Here is a 17891-nt window from a genome sequence, read left to right as displayed (position 1 = left end):
AGCAGATGATATGGTTTCATGTTTTCATGTTACAGAAGATAATGATAAAGACATTTTTATGGATGTAACCACTTCCTCCCACCTCCCTTCGACACCCACCTTCCCCCACCCTTGCCCATACAAAATATAGAATTTATGAAGAGAAACAGAGTTAATGTTTCAGGATGAAGTACCTCTGTCAGAACAGCATCCGTACATTTTTACTACAATGCCATTTATGGTACCTAACTTTCATGTGTGATGACATTTTTTACTGTAACAAATAGCACGTCATTCTCCTGCATTGGTATATATTGTACGAACATTCTTGAAAAAGCATTTTGCCCAGTCTTTCTGATTTACAAAATCGCTCTTTCTTCTGTTATGGTAAACATCCCTTTCCAAAATTACCCAAATTAATGAAAGGCAAGGAAAATGTTTTTGAACCATTTCTTCTTAGATCTTTTAAAATGAGTTCCAAATTAGCGCAATGGGTTGATCTTATAGGATTTACCTAGCTGTGTGTATGATGTGGCAAATGACAAAATAAGTCTGGTCTGAAAGTTTCCTTCATCTCTATCTCAGTGGTATGAAATTATTTTAAGTTAAAGATTTCTGGTTTGATGTAGGCTGATTCACATGGCACACTGTTTTACTTTTGGCTTATACTCATTAGACCAGTTGGCCTGTCTGTTTACAATGTACATTAGAACAAATATTTTGAAGACTGGTTCTTGTTTTGAATCAATAGCTGCTACTTCCACATAAATGTACAACCCATGATAGGGTAAGAGATGGGGGAATAGAATTCATGGATTACTCTATGAGCTGGCATTCACTCTGTGGGCCAAATGACCTCCTTTCATGGTGCATGGAAATATATAAAAATGTGGGAGCAAATTGTTGAGACACTAAGATTGTTAATAATTGATGGCATGGAGGTAAAACAAAATATTTAAAGTTGGTAAGTCACCAGAACCAAATGGAATGCAGCCGAGGATTCTGATGGATCGCTGGGCAGAAGATTGCAGGACTTTGACTCAAATCTTTCAATGCCTTTTTAACACTTACGGTGGCAAAGGATTTGTTCAAAAATGTGAGCAAGGATGCACCCAGCATCTCCGTGCTAGTGCTAGCCATCTCTCCTTCTGTCCAGGGAGAGATCTCAGCGACATTTTCCAGGACAGGAAAGAGGATTAATTCACAGTCCATTGTGGATTAGTGAATGGAATATTTTATTAATCCAATTTGATAGAATGTTTAAATGAGTTAATGGATGGAATTGACGACAGTAATACGGTTGATAAGGTGTAAATGGACTTCTGGATGCTTTTAATGAGATGCACAAAATGAACTTTAATAGCATAGGTATAAAGTTTGGAAAGTAACAAGTCATAGAGGATTGCAGTAAATTATTATTTTTTTAATTGGCATATTTGATAACATACTTTTGACACTCCATGTCAGTCTAAGTTTGGTGCAATTTAGCTTCCGTTACAATCTGCAGAAAGGTGTCACTGAAATATAAACAATGAAGTATGATTCATTTCCTTTGGTTCTGACTGATGGTTTCTTCTAATTTGTCATTTAATGACCTGAGTGTTTTGCTGATCCATTGGCAACAGTTATAGTGAGTAATTTTGGTGTGGCACGGTGACACAGCGATAGAGTTGTTGCCTTACAGCGCCAGAGTCCCGGGTTCAATCCTGACTACGGGTGCTGTCTGAATGAAATTTGTATGTTCTTCCCATGACTATGTGGGTTTCATCCAGGCATTCCAGTTTCCTCCCACGCTCAAGACGTACAGGTTTGTAGGTTCATTAGTTTTGGTAAAAATGTTAAAGTTTATAGGATTGTATTAATGTACAGCGAATGCTGTTGGCACAAAAAAAAATCTGTGCTGTATCTCTAAACTAAACTAAACTGTTGGAATTTGTTTGATAATCTGCAAAGACAAAACACGAACACATCATGTTTTGAACTGGTTATTCTCAAACAATGCAAGAAAAGAAAAACCAAATTCAAAATGTTTATATAAATGGTTTGGTGACTGTAGGCTCACACAATGGGGTAAACACATGAAGGAAATGAGTGTAAGTTCAAAAATATATACATTTTACAGTCTGAAGAATGTTCCCAATTCAAAATCCAAAATGCCACCTAACCGTATTATCATACGATCCATCAAGTCTACTCCATCATTCATTCATGGCTGATCTATCTATCCCTCCTAACCCCATTCTCCTACCTTCTCCCCATAACTTCTGACACCCGTACTCATCAAGAATCTATCTATCTCTGCCTTAAATATATTCACTGACTTTGGCTCCACAGCCTTCTGTGGCAAAGAATTCCACGGATTTACACCCTCTGACTTCTGCAGGGATGCTGTCTGACCTGGTGAATTACTCCAGCATTTTGTGTCTATATTTTACAAGGCATTGATATTCATTTTGGACAAGATGTTATATGGATTCATGAAAAGATTACAGTTAAGTTTTATCACAATCAGATTATTGCTTTATTTCTTCTTGGCTTAAATTTGCTTCAACTTTCAAAGTCAGAATGAGATTCCATTTATCTTGTGTAGACTGTAGTCAGGTTTATGGAATCAGAATGATTGCATTCGCTTTAAAACTTGCCAGCCAGTCTTTGCTGCTCATTTTCTGAGGTTGTTATTGATAATGTATATCAATCTGAGGGCATAGATTGCTTCTGTCTGAGACATGAAAGACTGGAACTCCTTTAAAACTATAATCTTACATATAAGCTGGAAGAAATGAGAGCAAAAATGCCAAAGAAAATGTAAAACTCTAGCAACCACCTTGGTAGTTTAAAATCATGCTTTTATAAAACAAAAACCCGACACAAAAAAATAACATTCTGTGCATTTTAGTGTACCCTGTGCTAGTAGATTGCCTTTCTGAAATTCATCATCTTCTTTTTGCGTATGGCGTGCACAGCCTAAAGTTGTAGGACAACTTGTTCTATTTGATCTTATTTGATTGTGCACGCCGGGTTGATTGCATTCGTCGAAACAGGGCGGACCACGTGAAGGTTGCAATCTTCCACCCTCTGAAATTCATAATTTAGCTTCTTAAAGTAATTTGATATATCATCAAAATTTCCACAATGTCACTTGGTTTCTTGATTTAAATATATGACATTAATATTTGATAAAGGTTATGGTGGCTAGAAACAATACAGCCTTCCACAAGGAGAAGCATAGGGAATACCTGTCTGAATGCCATTCAGTGGCAAAAATAAAGTAACTCCAAATAATATTTTATTTGAAGACATAAAAGTCACATTCAGTGTGAAAATGGCATTATATGAGTCTATCTAATATAATAGCACCAAAGGCACCTGCATTTTGATGGGGAATATAGATGATTCAAGGCCCTATCTGCACCTCTTATTTTGCTTGGACAGATTGCAACCCAGCGGCATGTCTTGATTTCTCTAACTTCAAGTAACCCTTGCATTCCCTCTCTCTCCATCCCTCCCCCACCCTAGTCCTCTTACTAATTTTGCCATCTGTGTCACCTTCGTTATCACATCCCTAACCAACAATGGACCATTGTGGCCTCTTCCTCACCCGAGTTATCGATGCAGACTCTGCATTGTTCTGTACCTTTCCATACCTTCCGTGTCTGACTCTCAGTCTGAAGAAGGGTCTCGACCCGAAACGTCACCTATTCCTTTTCTCCAGAGATGCTGCCTGACCCGTTGAATTACTCCTGTATTTTGTGTCTATCTATCTGCTCCAAATGCTCAGCGAGCAATTCTTCCACATAAACCTCAGCAAGGGATGTGATGAATGGTTAATAACATTTAAAAAAATCATATGCCATCACAATGGCAGGTGTTATAATAATTTTTCTTTTGATTTCCAACTATATCTTGCCTTTGTCACTGTCAAAAGGTGCATATAATGGCCATGGGTCTCCACATTAAATTGATGAAACATGCAAATCCACAATCCTTCGTGATCTCTCCTTTGAAGCATGTCTGTTGATCTCATTTCCAATAGCCAAGTCACATTTTCTCAACAAGGTGGATGAGTTCTAGTGTTGCACAGCAGGGTAACAGGCCCTTCAACCCATATTGTCTGTGGTGACCATCAGCTATCCATTTAGATTATTCCTACTCTAATTCCAATTTAATCCCCATACATTCCCATCAACTCCTGCTACCCAACCCCAATTCTACCACTCACCTACAAAGTAGGCAACACACAATGATTAATTGACCTACCAATAATGAGATATGGGATATAAACAGTACAGTACTGGAATGGGCTCTTTGGCCCACAATGTTTGGGCCAAACATGATGCCAAGTTAAACTGATCTCAACTGCCTGTACATGATCCATATCCCTCTATTCCCTGCACTTCTGTGCCTATTTAAACGCCTCATAAATACCACCATTGTATCTCCCTTCACCACCCCCTCTGGTAATGTGTTCCAGGCACACACCACACTGTAATAAATGTTGTTTTTAAATGTGCCCAACACATCTTCATTAAAAGTTTCCCCTATTACCTTGTAGCTATGCCCTCTAATATTGAAACATGTCCACCCTGGGGGAAGAAAGGATCTGACTGTCTACCCTCTCTATGTCTCTCATAACTTTATATACTATTATCCTCCGATGTTCCAGCGAAAACAATCCAAGTCCATCCAACCTCTCCCTGTAATCCATGCAGCATTCTGGTAAACCTCCTCTGCATCCTTTCCGAGGCCTCCACATCTTCCCATGGCCACGTCCATGTTATAAGGAGATATGGAAGAAGTGCAAGTCAACGAGCGAGACAATGACATTGCATTCCTGTAATGGGCGACCAGAACATCCAGCGACACTCCAAATGTCAACTTCTGTGAAGGTGCATCAAGGACCCTGAGCCTCATTTCCCAAGGGCATTTGTCCTCATTTTTCTTTGAGTATAAAACTGGATTAAAAAGCTTACCCTAAAGCCTCCGAATCGTTTTACGTACCTAGAAAATTAAGTGCATCCTTCAGTGAAAACGTTATGGCAGTAAAATTGCACCATCATACTGACAGTTTAATTATGCTGATGTCAGCACGCCTTTAGTGTTCTATTTTAACAGATATTTTTCATACATTATTACAACATTTAAAAATAGAAATGGAAATTTATGGAAAGCAGTATTTGCATGATTTGCATCACATTTCCACTCCACGTTTCTCTTTTTTAACATTCCAGAGTTTTCAGGATTAAATATCAATTCAGTTGTTACGGCTTCAAACTTTAAAGGAAAACTTGTCAAAACTTCCTGCATTATTATAAGATTCAAACCCACACCAGAGAAAGTGAATGATACAAAGATAGCTCCCACATGTAGTCTTATCTTCAATTTTAATTTCCTTTTCTCTGTTCCTTTTTTTACGATACCCAGGGTGCTTAGTAAATCAGATTTATGAAAAAGAAATTGTGTTTGATAAATTTGCTGGAATTTTTAAAGGCTGTAACCAGCAGAATGTATCTTCTTCTTCTTATTGAGTCCACACACAAGATTAGAAGTTGTTCAGCCAGAGCTGAACACACTTCTCGGCATCTGCACAATGGTGTCTGTCTTGCGCTTCTTGTGCTTCTTGTGCGTGGTGGTGGAAAGATTGGTTGAAACAGGGCCGCGACGTGAACGCTCTTTCCTTGGCCCCGCAGAATGTATGATGAGGGACTAGCACATAACAATGTAGACTTGCTTACTAATGATGATATTCATTTGATAGCAAGATCAAAATTCCATCCCACAGAATTCAAAGGCAGTCAATAGTTTATTTTAGCGATACAGTCTGAAAACAGGCCCTTCGGCCCACCGAGTCCACGCCAAACAGCACATTAATGCTATCCTACACACTAGCGACAATTTACAATTATACCTAGCCAATTAACCTACAAACCAGTATGTCTTTGGAGTGTGGGAGGAAACCGGAAATCCCGGGGAAAACCTACACTGGTCACGGGGAGAACGTGCAAACTCTATACAGACAGCAACCATAGTTAGGATTGAATCCGGGTCTCTGGCGCTGTAAGGCAGCAATCCTACTGCTGCACCACCGGGCTGCCCTAGGATACCATGTAATAGGTTCTGAAACATATATGCATGGATTTGAAGTTCACATGCTGTTAATGTACAGAACACAGAGAACAGCAATAAATGTATTATTTGTATGTTGGCAGTCTGCAACAAGACTTGCATCTTAACCAGTTACTATCTATATCAATGACATTGGTTAAGGGACTGATTGTAATGCATCCACCTTTGCTGACAAAAAAAAAAGAAAAGATGGCACAGTGGTGCAGTTAATAGAGCTGCTCCCCTGCATCTTTAGTAACTCAGTTTCAATCCTGACCTCTGGCTTTGTCTGTGTGGAGTTTACAGGTTATCTCTGTAAATGTTCAAGTTTCCTCATCTGCTCCAGTTTCCTCCTAGGTTCCGAAGATGTGCAGGTTGGTAGGTTGTGCCGTAATAAACTAGCCTCTTGTGTACAGATGATTGGCAACATCTAGAATTGTTCATGGGATTACAGAAATAATCAGTGATGCAGCCTTAGAGCATCACTGCCTTAGAGCACCGGAGATTCAGGTTCGATCCTAACTGTGGGTACTGTCTGCACGGAGTTGTATGTTCTCCCTGTGACTGCGTGGGTTTTCTTCAGGTTTCCTCCCCACTCCAAAGACGTACAGGTTGGTATTCATCACTAAAAATTGAGAGTGTCCCTAGTGTGTAGGATAGTGCTAGTGTAGGGGGATATCGCTGGTCATGGCGGACTCAGTGGGCAGAAGGACCAGATTCTGTGCTGTATCTCTGAAGACTAATTGTTCATGTCTATGCTCTGACACAAGAGTGTCACTCATCTCTGAGCGCAGGCCTGTGCTACACACCTTGGGTAACCTTATCCTGTCCAATAAAGGGGAAAGGGTTTGCTCTGAGTAGCAGCACGGGTGTGATTTATCGAATGCTCCTCTCCAATCTACAAGGAAATATGAATCTAGCAGGGTGCAGATATGAGGTTTGTTGTGTATTTTGTTTATCTGATGACTATGTGCAGATGACTATTGAGTGGCCTTTATTAGTTGTTGACCCTTTTGAAGGAAGATATTGCTTGGACTCGCAGCACCAAGTTATACACACACTTACATTGTAGTTTTCTCTAAAATCAGGATTAATAATTGTCAGAACAATAAAGAGCCTTGACCAATGTCAGTGCATTCCCCTGGGCTTTGACAGTATCAATCCCTTCCCCTTTTCAATCTCCCTGCAACTCCCTGTTCTCTGCTGCGCCCCCTTCTTTCCTGGACTTTGTGAATAACCCAAGCTATAGTCCACTTACTGAGGGGAACAATCCCCCTTTCATAACTGGCCAAATATGGCAAAATAATAGTAAGATTAAACGAGAACTTACCAGTTCGAAGTTTGATCTGTATTTTATGAGGAGTAACGTTGAGGGAATACATGAAGAGCCCACCAGTACGCATGCGTGTCATTCTTCAAAGCAGCGGGGTGAATCACAGATACCTGTAATGACTTAAGCATAGTAAGATTAGAGAAAAGATACCAGTCGTGTTTATGATCAAGGGTGGGAGCGGAGGGCATGTATTCCCTCAACGTTACTCCTCATAAAATACAGATCAAACTTCGAACTGGTAAGTTCTCGTTTAATCTTACTATTTCACTTCGGAATCACGTGAGTGACTACATGAAGATTTCAAAGCTCTGTGATTCAAGCCGTGGAACGAGTCCATCATCACGTCTGCCTTGGTTTTGGGGAGAATAGTGATAACATATTAAACATCAATATGATATATATAAATAACCATAAAGTTAATAATAATTGATAGCCCCTGTTTTTTGGGGTAAATTATGGTACAGAAACTTAATAATGTTCTGAAAAATTCCATTTTCCATTACTGGTTAGTTATAATCTTTAGAATGTTCTTTCCGATGGCCATCCTGCAGTTCTGAGGATTTTATCCATAGAAACCACCAATTTAAATGCTGCCGACGTTGCTGCAGCCTGGTGGAGTGAGATTTTAACCCAGTTAGTGTTTACACCAACTTTTGTCAATACTATGTTAGCCATTTAGCTGGCCTGGCCTGTTATTCTTTAATGAGGCTGTCTGTCGTTGATGAGAAGTTCCTCTTCTGTGCCACTGATGGTCTGGGTTTGTTCCATGTATATTTGTAGATGTCTCACAACACAGTCAATCATCTGTAGGATAGGCTCTAAAAAATGTTATTTTAAGGCCTGCTGACCCCTGTTTGTTTAGTTCCCTAATTCCTTAATATAGAAGTGTAAGTTGCCAGGTGAACTGGTCAAGGTATACAGCCTTAATTTGGTAGGGACTGAGTCCTTAGTGCCGTGACCTAAGCCATCAGCATGACAGTTTTGTAAAATGTCAAAAACTGTAACGACAGCGCTGTGGCTGGAGCCCAGTTCTTTAACAACGTTAAGACGATGCTGATGTCCCATATTTGGGAATACCTGGTCTTTGGGGAATTCCCATAAAAAGTGTCCCTCATAAGCTGTTGTTCCGTTCTCTTGCCATAGGTAAGTAGATGGGCCACTTCTGGCACAGTTGATGTCACTAATACTAAGCCCCTGTAGGTTAACAAAGCTTCCTAACAGGCTGGATGATGTATTATGGTTGCAACACATCTCCCATTAGTTTATGTATTTTAGACATTGTCTTTAGGTTGATTGTCTGTGGTCCGCTGTGATCATGTCCATTGCTCTGGCCGTCTGTTTTGGATGGTGCTGCATGGTTCTAATCTCATTCCCAGTACCACCTAGAACCATGGTTGGGTAGGTCAGTCGGGTACTATTAAAACACCAGACGCAGAGTCTCGTAGTATTTCCCTTAGTACCCCCCCCCCCGATGAGGTTGCCAAATTGTGTTGGCCAGATTGTTACATGATGTAGATTCCCTTTCACCCATGTGGTTGATATGTGCTACCACAGTAGTGTTGTTAATTTATAATCTAATAACCTGTTTAATATATTCCAGAGCAACATGACTTTAGGCCATGAAAAAACACCCAACATTTCCAGGTAGTTATGCCCAGTGTTAGTAATAATGATGCTTCCTGTGTATTCCATCTTCCTCCACAGCTGGAGATGGAATTGGTAACATACCATCCTAGTGCATAGCATCCATATGTAGGACCATAGACTGGTTGCTGACAATGATAGGATTGGAGCAATGCCCAATGTTATCTTTCCACCATTTAGTTCCAATATGGCTTCTGTATGGCTTCATCATTCTATCGAAATGATCACCATTAATTTTAAGAGCTCATATTTTGGCCCTCTGTAAATCTTTATAATGTAAGGGTCTGAATTATGTGGCTGGAAACCATATGTTGCCAATATTCTTGCTACCAGTCTGATGGATGGTTTATCCTCATGTCAATGATTTTGCTGCATGCCTCTATTAAGGTTGTAACCTCTGTTGGCAAAGTTACTGACATGAGGAACTGAGTTAATGGTGAACCCCAAATAAACCCTTTAGTTTCAAGGCTTTAATTTTGATTTAATTGGATGGATAATGAATCCTAGTTTCCAAATAATTGTTAAGTGGCTGTTACCGTTTGTTCAGCCCATCCTAAGTTTCCACACAATTAGTATGTCATCCAAAGAAGCCATTACCATTGTGTGGCTGGTTGTCATATTTTGTAAATAACCTAGGTGCTAATGTAAACACATTAGGTAGTGCTCATAACTGCTAGAGCTGAGCCATCCAATTAGATAAAAATAACGTCCGTGGTCACCTGTTATGGGTACTGAAATTGTAAGCATCCTTTGAATCAATGCTTGCCATTTACGTTCTTAAAACGAATATACTTAACAATAGAAAAGGTTTCTGTTCTTAAAACGAATATATCGTATTATTTATTTTTTATTTTATTTTTTTAATTTATTAATATATGGTCCCTAGATAAGGGACATATCAGATATTTAAACTGATAAGAACAGATATTATACTTGATCTTAGCCAAAAAGCCTAGATCTGATCTATGTTTGATGCGTCAAGCGCCATATCCTATTTTGTTAGCAAGGGAATGCGTAGATAATAATTCTTCCCTTGCAATGCAGCTAAAACCCCATCTGTTGCTGATGTCCAGTGTCTGTATCCCATATGACATATTTGGTAATTGGTGATTATGTCTGGATACGAGTAGATCGGCATCTGGTGTTCCATATCGTGTAGAAACATCAGCAAATACTATAGCCCAACTTGGTGTTCTCCTCCAAATTCCTCTCTCGATATATCAGCTGGACTAGAAGATTATGTGTTGTAAAATTCTATTGTGTATCCCCGGATACTGTTTAAGATATGAGTGTCAAAAAGTTATTTATTCAATGTCTTCTCGCACCAACCTCCTTGCTTCCTTCTGGTTTTACTGTTTTCTTCTGGATCCCCGAGGCCGTGTGTTCTGGGTGTACACATCTTCCAGCATAGGGGCGATACCTTTGAGGATGATGTTTGGATGTTTAGATGAGCTCCAGTTTGGCTTCATTGTCCAACTCCTTGACCTTCTAGATAGGTCACCTCCAAATAAAAAGATTTTGCTAGGAGGTTTCAGGTTTACACAGGCCCGCGTCAATCCCGGTTGGATGTAACCAGATGCATAAATTGATTAGTTTAGTACATTCAGGGATTTACAATCCCCGGTGGCAAGTGACAGCTATGGTGTCAGCTAATGTTTGCCCCTGCAGTAGATAGAAAACATATGGTCTATGCTGGCTTCTAACCTGGTTTGTAGATCTTTCCCAGTTAGCTTTACTCACAGCTGTACTGTTGTTCCCCCTGAAACATAGACAGACATTCCCGTGTGACTTCCCAGATGGGAATGGAATTTGTCAGTAAATTCTTGGACTGCTAAATCCTTCAGTCACAACATAAGTATTCCTGTATTTCTATCAGGAAAGGACCAATAATGCACTCTATGTACTTTGTGACTTAGAAAAGGTATCACCTCATTGTTACAGCTCTTACATCTGTTTACCTGTCCAGGGTTTGCCCTAGACTTGACCCCAGCACTCTTCTGACAGAAGAGTCTACTGGGGAGAGAGAAGCATGATTATAGCCCTATAGAAAAGGTGCTGCTTCCTTCTCCCTGAGTCTGTCTTTTCCTCAACCACTTCCCTGTAATAGTAGAAGTGAAATACAGCCCTGAATAAGGTGCTGCTATGGGACTTACCCACTGGAGGATTTCTTCTTGGACCTGCATCGCTGCAAAACGGTATGTTCTCGCAGGTGCAGGTCCCGCAGTGCCAATGCGGTGCAGTGTACACGGTCACTGTGCCGCCTGTATCCCCGTTGGCCTGCGGTGCTCCAAAGCGCGTTGCAGTGCTCACAGCACTGAGCCGCCCGTACTGCCGTTAGCCTGCGGTGCTCCAACGCGGTGCAGTCCTCTCGGGGAACTGGCCGCTCGCGACCCAGGCCCAGCGGCTCCAACGCGTACTCAGTGCACTCAGGCACTGACCGCTTGCCGCTATTTTTAGTGCTGTGGAAAAACCCAGCACCTTCCAGCCCCTCGGACCCATGTAGTATAGGTCCATGGGGCTGTTGTCCGAGCCGTCCCCCCCCCCCCCCCCCCCCCCCCCCCCCCCCCGGCCGTTGCTGGCTGCCTGCAGTTCTGCAGACTCTCCCCAGCCAGTTTTCATCAGCCTTCCTGTAAAAAAGGTAAGTCAAGAAACTAAGTTCTCCTACCTTACTTGTTGCAGGTTCAACCCTGCCGTTTGGGAGGAACGTCCTCCCCTCGTAATGACTTGTTCACAATGCGTGTAGCGATAATGACACGCATGCGTACTGGCGGGCTCTTCATGTAGTCACTCACGTGACTCCGAAGTAAAATCTCCAGTAAATGCTCTTCTTCCTGCTTAAGTTCAGGTTCAAGTTACATTTATTGTCACATGCACCAATTGGTACAGTGAGATTTGAGTTGCCATACAGCCCTACATATAAAAAAGAGCACAATACACGATAGAGTTTAACATGAACGCAGCGGAATCAACGTTTCCCACTGTGAGGGAAGGCAATAAAGTTCAGTCAGCTTCCTCTTAGTTCACCCATGGTCGAGGCCTTTGAGCCCTCCGCAGTCGCCGCTACGACGGCCCGATGTTCAGGCCCTCTCACCGGGATGATCTGAGCTCTGGCATCGGAATGGTAGAACACACTCAACGGCTTGGAGTCTCCGAATCGGCCACTTCCTACCGGAGACCGCGGCTCCCGAAGTCCACAGATGATTCTAAAGTTTACCACAAACATATCTTCATCTCCTTCCCGAACTAGCATGCCCATGTTCTCCAGAGATGTTGCGTTCCTCCAGCACTGTGTGTCCTGTTTTTTAGTGTTTATTGCTTTCATAGATTCAGCCCCTCCCCATTTGCTATAATCATTTTTATTCCTAAAATTCTGACAATGCTTTCTTCAATTCTGGTTCCTATGCATTCCCTGTACTCTGTGGACCTAACTTACCAGTTGTGGAAAACCAGAGCTCTAGAATTCCCTGCCAAAGTCACTCTACCTCTCCGGGGACTCTGTTTAAATGCCTATTAACCAAGCTGTTAGTTACTCCAAGGTACACAAAATTGCTAGGGAAACTCAGCGGGTGCAGCAGTTAGTTACTCCAGCTCTTCTCCTTTTTCAGTGTCAGTTTGTGTCTGATTATGCTGCTGTGCATTGTCTCAAATGTTTTTATTTGTTAAAGGTGCTAATTAAAACCATTTATTTATGTGATTTTAACATAATGAGGAGGCTCAGGAACTGTCAATTTTCCATACCCATCTCCGGTTCCAATTTTATAACCCTACTAATTGAACTGCTTCTTTAAGCTAATACAGCACAAACAAGGGATCTTTTTATATATGACTCCCTGATTCCTACTTAACTAATCAAATCTTCAGGTTTCAAAAGAAATGATTCATGTAACAATGGGGTTGGATTCAAAAGAACTTCTTGGGTGGACCAGAATGATATTATGCAATATGTACATACCAGCTTCAAAAAGCACTATAAAGATTTGACATTAATCATGTTAGTAGACAAAAATGCTGGAGAAACTCAGAGGGTGAGGCAGCATTGATGGAGCTAAGGAAGAGGCGACGATTTGGGTTAAGACCCTTCTCCAGACCGTTACCACAGCCACGTTAATCATGTTAGTAGTCATTTGGAGTAGCTGCACTTTGAGGCAAGTTGTCTAAAGTCCTCTTCAAACTAGGCTGGCTGGAACTGCTAAGTATCAGGTCTTTAGCCTATTGATTACTGAATCACCTTAATCGAACCTGCCTACTTGCCCTGTGCTCTAACTTAAACAGGTTTGCCAAACAATTATCAACAAAATAGACAGGCCAGCAGCAGAGATAAGGAAAATTCCCATGAGGCGCCTTTAAAATTGAAGATACTGACAGAGATAGATTGTGATACAAAAGAAAATAAGAGTACTGAAAGTCATATTCTTGCAAATATTTTAGGGGAATATCCAATCTCCAATTTTACACTTTTTTGATCCCTTCATTTTATAATGGTTTGAATTGAATTGAATGGAAAGATACAGCATTGAAATAGGCCCTTTAGCTCATCAAGTCCACACCAATCATCGATCATCCATTTCACACGAGTTCAAGAGTATCTTATTGTCATATGTACTAAAATAGAACAATGAAATTCTTACAGAATGCAGTGCAACAGGTTTTTAAACACAGTACTCAATAGATAATATAACAAATAAACATTATAAAAAAAGTTTAATGAATTAAAAAACCCAACATGGTGCAAAAAACAAAACAAACCCCAAAGTCGCTAGTGCAGTCGAGACGAGTCATAGTTCAGAGTTTACTTGAAGTTGAATGTTCTCCCTATCAAAGCGTGCATCGAACGCATTGAGCTTGTCCTGGAGTAATGTCTCGTTTGAGCTGCCACTTGATTTGGCCTTGTGGGAAGTGATGGCACTGAGCATCTGTCTTATCCTTCAGTTTACAGTGAAAGATGGCCTTATCAAAATCATTTTTTTAAAATCCCACTTTCCAGTCCAATCTCTGCACATTACGGGCAATTTGCGCAGGCCAATTTTACCTACAAACCTGTATGTTTTAGGATATGGGAGGAAACTGGAGCATCCGGAGAGAAACCCAAGCAATCACAGGGAGAATGTGCAGACTCCACACAGACAACACAGACACGCAGAGAGTACATGAAGTCAGGATCAAACCCAGGTATCTGGTGCTGTGCGGCAGCAGATCTACCAGCTGTGCCACTGTACCACCCTGAAAAACCCTATTGAAATTTATTGGCATGTTTAACTAATTTTAAAGCAGAGTTTAGTCATTCAGTCCCTCTAACTTGTTCCATAGTTCAAAGAGCATTGTTAATCTGTACCTTCAGTCCAAAGGCTTGATACCGATGGTGATTTTATTGTCACATGTGCAAACGCACAGTGAAATTTTCTTACAAACATTCTAGTATAGTATTGCCACATCTAAGCACATCCCAATTAGTAACTCGTACAGAAATATTCCACTGATCCTGCATGTAAAAGGCACCATGTGTTGGCACCATTTGACCACTCAACAGGTCAGGCAACATCTGTGGAGGGAATGGACAAGACTGTTTTGGTGAGGTCATTTCTTCGGACCCCTGAGAGATATCATATAGAAACTCGCCCTTTGTTCCTCCAAGACCATTTATACTCATTCTCTATTAATCACATTGCTTATTCATCCCATATTATCATTAATATCCCACCCCTCCATATTTTACGACTCATCTACAACTTAGGGGGAATTTACAATGGCCTCACCTACCAATCTGCATATCTTTGTGATGTTGGAGGAAATCGGTGCACCTGGAGGAAACCCAGCCAGTCACAGAGGGAACAAGCAAACACTTTGCCTCTGGTATAGTTGGGCAGGAACCAGCCATGACCATTGAGCATTGACTCGTGAACACTCGGCTCCAGGCCAATAAACTGAGGAGAAGATCAAGCAGTGAACAAACAGGAAAATGTTTCTCAGATCAAGCTTTACATTTTGTTTATTAAGGTTCCAGTAAAATGGTTAAAAACAGAACATGTAGCATTTCGTCCCAACTAAATGGCAGCACATTTCATCTTCTGATCAGGGTACGTCCCTAACGTATACCTAAATTTGAACTTGGAAATTGTAAATTGTAAATTTGTAGAAACAGTTCAAGATTCCCCGATAAAATGATGGCCCTCCCGCCGTGGAGGTGGCCTTGCCGTTATTTTCAACCGGAACGTACGGGTCACAGAACTCACCCTCCCCTCAGTATCATCATTTGAATTCCTCGCTTTCAAAGCTCTTTCCTCCATGACAGTTATCCTCACTTACCGGCCACCTAAACCAAACCCCTCCTTCCTCTCCGATTTTACTGAACTCCTCACACTAGCCTCGTCTCTCTCTCCACGTCTGCTGCTACTCGGTGACTTAAATATCCACATGGACTCCCCCACCTGCAAGCTCTCATCTGAATTCACCATTTTACTGGACAACTTCACTCTCACCCAACATGTCACCTTCCCCACCCATGATAAAGGACACATCCTCGACCTGGTCTGCTCCACAAATCAACTGGTGCTCGACCGCCATCCATGCCTCTTTCCCCTCTCTGATCATAAACTCATATGGTTCACCATCCCTTCTCCCACCCCCCGCCCCCGCCTCCTCAGAGAAATCACTTTCCGTAATCTAAAATCCATCGATCCCCACCATCTCTCTGACCTGCTCTCCACCACTTTCCCCCTGGACTCAACCCCCATCTCACCTGGTGATCTTACAAACCATCTCAACTCCACCTTGTCTACCTCCCTCAACACTCTGGCCCCCCTCAAAACAAAAATCGTAACTTTTAACACCTCTTCACCCTGGTACACACCTGCACTCCGTTAGTTGAAACAGACTGGCCGCCAACTTGAACGACTCACAAAGAAATCATCTCTCACAGTCCACCATGAAGCCTACAAACTCCACCTCACTGCCTACAAAGACGCCCTCATTGCTGCCAAGTCTGCCTACCTCTCCTCCATATTCACCGACCCCTGCCAAAACCCCAGAACCCTCTTCTCCACAGTGGGCAACCTCCTCAAGCCTCGGGCCAACACTCTCCCTACCTCTACTCCGGTTCTCTGCAACTCATTTCACCACTTTTTCGCTGATAAAATTAACATCATTTATCAATCTTTATCCCCTGTATCTGACCCCCCATCATCTACTCCAGCACCTGCCAAGGCCCCTCTTCTCCCCATCTCTACTGACCTCCCGACCCCTCCTCCACACTGCCTCCTCTCCCAGTTTGACCCGGTCACCCCTCCTGAAATCTCCAAATTCATCAGCTCTTCCAAATCCACTACCTGCTCCCTTGACCCACTCCCCTGCTGAAGTCCTGCCTCCCCGTCCTCTGCCCCTACCTCACTAACCTCTTCAACTCATCACTGTCCCAAGGAACTGTCCCCTCCGCCTTCAAAACTGCTGCTGTCACCCCAATTTTAAAGAAACCTGGTCTGGATCCCTCCTCTCTCAACAACTACCGCCCAATCTCAAACCTCCCCTTTCTTTCTAAAACCCTGGAGCGTATCGTCACCTCACAACTTCAATCTCATCTCCATGCCAATAACCTATTCGAACGCCTCCAATCTGGTTTTTGCCCCCTCCACAGCACAGAAACCGCTCTCCTCAAAGTCCTCAATGACCTCCTCACCTCTGCTGACACCGGTTCCCTCAACATCCTCATCCTCCTCGACCTGAGCGCAGCCTTCGATACCGTAAGCCATAACATTCTGCTCACCAGACTCAAAGACCTCGGCATTGAAGGCTCTGCACTCAGCTGGCTCTGTTCTACCTTTCCAAGAGATCCCACTTCATCTCTCTCCATAACCACACCTCTGCTACAGCCACAGTCACTCAAGGCATTCCCCAAGGCTCCGTACTCGGCCCCCTCCTCTTCATCATCTACATCCTCCCCCTTGGTCAGATACACCGCCACTTCAACCTGGACTTCCACTGTGACGCCGATGACACCCAGATCTACCTCAGCATCAAATCCCCCCACAATCCCTCCCTCTCCCATATCAACTCCTGTTTGTCAGCTATAAAAAACCTGGATGCAACATAATTTCCTCAAACTCAACAGCGATAAGACATAATTCCTCCTCATAGGCTCCAAATCCACACTCAGCAAAATCAATAATCCCACTCTCACCATCGACGGCACCACTGTCTCCCCATCCCCCCAGGCCCGCAACCTTGGCGTGATCTTTGATTCCACCCTCTCCCTTGAGTCTCACATCCGCCATGTCATTAAAACCTCCTTCTTTCACCTCCGCAACATCGCCAAAATCAGACCCTCTCTCACACCCCCCGCTGCTGAAAGACTCATCCATGCCTTCATCTCCTCCCGACTGGACTACTGCAACTCACTTCTCCTTGGCATCAGCTCCAACTACATCAACCGACTCCAACTGGTCCAGAACGCAGCCGCCCGACTCATCACCCACACCAAATCCTGGCACCACATCACTCCAGTCCTCAAACAACTTCACTGGCTTCCCATCTCCCACCGGATCACCTACAAAATCCTGGTCCTCGCCTACAAAGCCCTCCACCATCTGGCCCCCCCATATCTCACTGACCTCCTCTCCCCCTACCAACCCTCACGGTCCCTCAGATCCACATCAGCCGGTCTCCTCTCCATCCACAAATCCAACCTCCGCAGTTTTGGGGACAGAGCCTTCTCCAGGGCAGCTCCCAGGCTCTGGAACTCCCTCCCCCAACTGATCCGCAATTCTGAGTCCCTCACCATCTTCCAGTCCCGCCTCAAGACCCATCTCTTCACCTCTGCCTATCCTTAGCCCCACGTCCCCCT

At 42.7% G+C, this 17891-nt stretch overlaps 1 pseudogene; it reads right to left on the bottom strand.

The window, feature by feature from the left end:
- Positions 1 to 9917: 9917 nt before the first annotated feature.
- Positions 9918 to 10021, bottom strand: LOC116991412 (annotated as a pseudogene).
- Between the last annotated feature and the right edge of the window lie 7870 nt (positions 10022 to 17891).

The sequence above is a fragment of the Amblyraja radiata genome, chromosome 33, assembly GCF_010909765.2.
Source record: "Amblyraja radiata isolate CabotCenter1 chromosome 33, sAmbRad1.1.pri, whole genome shotgun sequence".
NCBI classification, from domain to species: domain Eukaryota; kingdom Metazoa; phylum Chordata; class Chondrichthyes; order Rajiformes; family Rajidae; genus Amblyraja; species Amblyraja radiata.
Note: the sequence above shows the minus strand (reverse complement) of the source record. Positions and strands in the feature narration are given on the sequence as shown.